Raw genomic sequence first — 6,000 nt, 5'->3', positions numbered from 1 at the left:
TTCCTAGAAACTAGTAACAATAGACCAGTTGCAGCAGCTGCCCAGAGCACACCTGACCCCTCAGGGTGTAAGCTGGATGAGATAGGAGGATGTTCCTGTTCTCACATCCAGGACTCACAATCACCCATTGTGGAACTCCCAACTCCCCACCCTGGGGGAGGTACTGGGCATTCCTGCCTGGACCTGAGTGTATATAATCTTGGAGTCTTGGACTTATGATACCAGTCATGGGATCCAGAGGAGGACCAGAACATCGACTGGACTGCAACCACCACTCTTAACCGGACTGTGACCATCACTCACACCAACAGGTTTTTCCTCTCCTTTTATTTTTGGACTCAGGGGGCCCACGTGGGGCTCAGCACATGGCCCAACGAATATCATTCTGTTCCTGCCCCAGGGTGCCCGGTTATACATCTAGGTTTTTGTGAGTTAAAACTGATTGTTCATCTGTGTAATTGTATTTATTGTATTACTTTTATTAAATTGTAATTCTGACCTAATCTCTTTTGAGTTGGGTTCATTTCTCCTGCTGGTTTACCTTTAAACCAGCACAGCCTCTGTCGGTAAATAAGCTCAGAGTTGAATGTTGGACACATTAAGATTAGAAGAAAAAACGGTTAAGAAATTGCAAAATTTTCTCCACATGAGTGGATTATCTTCCTTATAAAATCTTGTTACTGTTTTTAACATTTTAAACTATATATATATTTTTTTTTTGAAACCAGACCAATTCTGCCTCTGTCTGAAGAACCATGGGGCATGGATTGCTGTATTTCTTACCATCCTCAGGTCTGTGTGCAGCACCTCAAGATCTGTGATCTCTCTAAGGGTTTCCTGCAGGGAAACCTTAGGACTCTCAAGACATGGTGCAGTGCTGAGGTGTTTAATTTTACCCCTGAGAGAAACACAGGGTGTAGCACTGACCCAAAGCCTCCTGCACATTTGCATCCTGCAACACCAGATCTGTGAACTATCTCACGCCAGTGCTTTCCGTGATTAAATTCCCACTTGGAGCTGGCACTGGGCCCTGCTCTAGTAATAGAAAGTGTGAGCAACAATGACACTTGGGAGCCCCTCTGCTCCCAGCTCTCCACACACCAGCACTGTTCATCCCTTGCTATCTGTGCTGTGCAGCCATACTGTGTTTTTTAACTTTCCAGGAGACAACGCTGTCATGAAGAAATAGATGTTCCCCTCTTAGCTGCTCTAGTTGATATTCCAGAGGCAGTCAGCTCTAGCAAGAGGGAAAGAAAACAACTGCAGGTAGTAATGTCTTAAATTCTCTGCTCTAAAACTTGGCATTAAATCAAGGAATTGTGTTACATGCTGGCATCTCACTGTACCACTAAAAAGTTTTTCCCCTTCCTACAGACAGTATAAGAAGGAAATATAGGGGTTTTATTTTCCTTATGAACCCCACACACATTCCTTCTATTGGCAATTTCACACACACACACACAATACTGGATGTTTGAACCTAAAATCAAGATGGCTTCATTCTAGCTGAGGTATCCCTAACCCCATTTTGCAACTGCCTTCCAAAATCCAGGAAGCGTACTCCAGTCACCAGGAAAAGGTAAGTGTCAGCTATGTGGATGTGGAGACAGAAATAACAGCATAATTTATGATTGAACCTAAAAGAAATCATCGTAACTTGTATTTTTTTCTTTTGCAATTTTCAGAAGTTGATTTCAATGTGACAAACCTTTTCTGCCAGGATAATATTTATTTGGAAGAGTGCTCTACTTATTTTTAATGTGTGTTCCCTTTATGCTCCACCCCAGCTATTTAAAAGGATGTCTGGCTTCATTTCAAAAGGCCACTCTGACTTTTTGTAAATCCAATTGTACAATGTAGAATACCAGTTTTCATTTAAAAGGGATGAGATATAATAATAATAATAATAATAATAATAATAATAATAATAATCCAAGAGTCCTAAAGCACATCTCACAGCCTGGACAATGACTGAAGAGGTGCATAACACAGTTGTTACCATGACCCCAGCATCCAACATTAGATGTTTTTTTCTGCAGATATTCAAAGAAATAACCTAAGCTTAGGGAGTGGAATGTTCGGGTGTTTGCTGAATGCAACTCTGACAACAATTTTACAAAAATTTCTTCACTTAAGGACATTTTTAAAGATCCATTTGTTGTCTTCAGTCTGTTTTTAAAGCAGCTCAATCTATTTCTTCAAATAACAGAAAACCTTTCTTAAAAAAATTACCCTAGAGACCTGTAAGAATCGTTGTCTTCTCAGTTCTGGACAGAGAGCTATTGTACTAATTGTATTTGCCGTGTTTAAACTGTGGGTGCAAGTGAATGAAAAGTTTCTTTGTGCAGGTTTCAGATTAAGAACCAAGGAGAAAAGAACCCACATTACCAAGATTTTCTTACTATATTTAAACATTTGGATTTAAAAACATTCTCTTCATTTTTGGCTTTGCAATTGCATTTCTGTTGTGCAGCCACAGGGTGCAAGAGGCAGGCCAGCTATCTGCAGAGACAGCGTGTCTGGATAGAGCTGAGAGATACTGCTCACTTCCATATTATTGTCCTTAACATTTATTTTAAATCAGAAGTATTTGGTTTTACTTTTAAGATATTAGCTTGAATATTGCATTTTTTCCAAATAGTTAAATAGTTTCCTTTCAGCTGGTAATCTGTCTTGAAATTCACTTCTTTTTTTTTTTTTCTCCTAACAGGTGATGGCACTTCAGCACATGAAGTTTAAGTTGAACATAGTCACTTGGGTATCAGCACTTGCCAAACTGAAGGGTGATAGAGAATTACACACACAATGGTTTCCTAATGCTTTTGCGGAGCTCATCCTAAAAGAAAGGATTTTGATTTAAGGGTCTTTATCTCACCCTGTCTCAGATTATGCTCCAGTGGAGTGACATGAAGCACCTCTCCTGGGAGAGGCATTGTTTGAAACTACTTGCAGATGAGAATGCTTAAAAACAAGAGCATCAGCTGTGTTCTGTGTGGATAATTGTAGTTTGATGGCTCTGCAAGCTAGTCAGAGACCAGCTAAAGAAAGACAGGACTGAAATGATTTTGTTATGTTGTTTTTCCGACACTTACTGTTGCTTTGTGAATGCATCAGACTGAAAGAACTACGCTGTGGTAAAATATGATTCTAGAGATTTTACTTTCTGAAATATTTTGCTGTATGGTTGATAGTAGCACTGGGTGAAAGCTTTAATTCTTCTCTTCTGACATGTGTGTAATTCTTTTTACAGTCAATAAATGATGACACAGTAAATTTTCTCATGGAAGGAGATTTGAATTTGCATGCAGCGTCACTCCTGGTAGCTCCAAGGGCTGTGTTGCTCCATAGGACTGCTAAGTGAACGGTAAACTCAGCTGAGAGTGTCAGTGGCATATTTCTATTGAAGTTTGAGCTAAGAAAACAAATTACAGCCCTTGGCTGTGGAATGGATTTCAGTAAAAATACACTTAATAGTTTGGTGCCTCAGTTCGCACATGTTTAAAATTAACACCGATTCTGCTCCCTTTTCTCTGATAAGCCTTCAGAGTCCGGGGTTCTGTGCTTATTTTGGGGTGCTGAACTATGACACAGGTTTGTTTATTTGTGGACAGTAGAAGAAGTCTTGTTTTCATGACGGGGAAGAAATCAGATAAACCACACACTGTTCCTGTGGACACCATATTACACTCTTCATTCACTGCTTTCTTCTGAAATGCTATTTTCCTGCTTTTTAAGAGCTGTGGGAGCTTCTCTATTTTTCTGGTGCTACTCTGGTGCTACTTTGTCCTTTACAAACACACTGCATCAATGTCAAACACTTCTAAGTGCCTTAGTGTTTGGTAATGGCATTAGCACAACTATCTCAGCAGCTATCCTAGTGAAGGAGAGCAGTTAAATGCACAGGATTCAGTGACATTTAGCCCTGCCTATAGTGGTATTTTATGAGTGTGAGATGTTGAACAAATTTCTGTGTATTTTTTTCAGATGGAGATTGAAACAGATATGCAAAATACTGCACATATTCTCTGAAGATGGTACATGTGTAGTACAGGACACGTGAACAATTGTTTCATGTTATGAGTTGCTATTGCTACTAACATCAGAATTTGTCATGAAGTATCTGTACCACTGAAACCCTTCAACACAGTTGAACTAAATGGCATTGTCTGTGTTGCTCCTTACCTCATGAGAGGTCTCTTGAACCATTAACAGTCTCAACAATTTCAGAAGGGAACCCGAGTTGCTGGAGGCTTTGTAGCCATCTGATGTTTTATCCTCCTCCACAGGTCCTTGGTGTAAATCCAATGAAAGCTTACCTGGTGCCTGCCTCCCAGAATGGAAGGAGAATCTGAGTGCCTATGGTATGCCTATCATATGTGGAGATAGTTAAAAGAGGTAAATAAATGCTCCCATCTTTCACCAGAAATAAGGTTGCAGAGAGAGACATGTGCTGGTGTAGCTCCTTGAGAGGGATTAGTATCTAAGGCCTCATTGACACTAGATCTGGGGAGTCCCATTCTTTTCCCCATTCTTTCTTTCCCCTCTCTCCTCTCCTGGATTGTCTTACACTGGCTCTAGCATATGTGGAACTGTCCGTGAACCAATTCACTTGCTAAGCTGTTGGAACACTAGCCCTGCAACAAAAAAATTGTAATAAATAGAATTAATGGGCTGAACTGACTCAGACGAGGGTGCAATAAAAACCAGGACTTGTGCAAAAGCATAACTGTGTAGATATGTTTGGGGAGGAGCAGTGAAACAGTGACAACCCATGATGTAGTTGGCATCTTGTCACTCACCCTGAGGCACTCTTGTTCAGAAGTTTTGGCTGTAGTTTCTTTTCTGCTGAGTCATCATCCTTTTTGTGTTGCACCACCTTGGATCCCTGATGCTTAGTTTGCTTTCCATGGCTCTGGTTCAGCATAATGATGTGGGTGGGGGATGCTCTGACAGGTAACAACACCATCTCATCCCAAGGACATTTTTGTGACTGTTGGTGTCCTTGGTCAAAACCCTGGGGAAAGATAAGCATCTTCTTCTCTACTTTTTTTAATCTATCAGGAATTAGCCTGAAGTCTCACAGTCCAAGTGCAAGAGCAGAGGAAACTTTTGGATAAAAGTTGAATGTCTTTTAAATAGTGAGTCAAGAGACTCTCATGTACTGGGGTACTGGGGGGAGAGGAGTGACTGAATTGTGCAGGTGGGCTTAAGTATGTAAAGTCCTGTATCCTACTATAGGTCTCTGCATCTTTGGAGCCTCCAATGGGCTCCAGAGGTATCTGTTAAGATCAGTGCATGACTAGTGCTTCTAATGTGTGAGCTAGAACCAAGAGCAAACCTTAAAGCGCTTAGTAGTGTACAGCACAACCCACAGCCTGGCTTATGAGGTTATTTTTATGCATCTCCACAAAGAGGCATGAAAGCCCCATGAGCTGGGCTTTGTCAAGACACAGTTCTTACACCAAATGACAATAAAGGAGTCACAGGCTGCCACTGGCCTATTGCATAACAGGATCAGACGTTTTAATGAGCTTCTGCAAGTCCAGTGTTTGTCAGCCCTGCTGATTTGTAATCAAGAAGGACACTGCTATAGAAACCACTCCAGTAAACAGCATTTTTGAATATACCTAAGAAGATGAGTTTGAATTAAAATGCAAACAGACTGTGAATCAGTCCACCTCTTTCTGAATTGTAGGACCCTGTTTGCCCTACTGTTCATGTTATAGTTTAATCCAACTTGAATTTAAGTTTTCAGAGGTATTTTGTATATCTCATTTCACAAAGCAACTAGTTTCCTCTGGTTCTTTAATATTTTTCCTGTTATAATTATTAATCCCACTTTTTAGCAAAGAATTACAAAGAAAAACTATAAATATATCTTTGAAAATTCTCTAATATTTTATTCTATAAAATACATTTAATAAAGAAATGGAACTAAAATTAATTTTAAGAATAATTGCCTATATGACAGAGTGGAACAGCTACGAAATAACACAAGTT

This window comes from Empidonax traillii, unplaced genomic scaffold (genome assembly GCF_003031625.1).
Source record: "Empidonax traillii isolate 1590-97213 ecotype Southwest subspecies unplaced genomic scaffold, ASM303162v1 scaffold594:size396842, whole genome shotgun sequence".
Taxonomy (NCBI): Eukaryota; Metazoa; Chordata; class Aves; order Passeriformes; family Tyrannidae; genus Empidonax; species Empidonax traillii.
The sequence above is the reverse complement of the archived record's forward strand: the minus strand, read 5'-3'. Positions refer to the sequence as shown.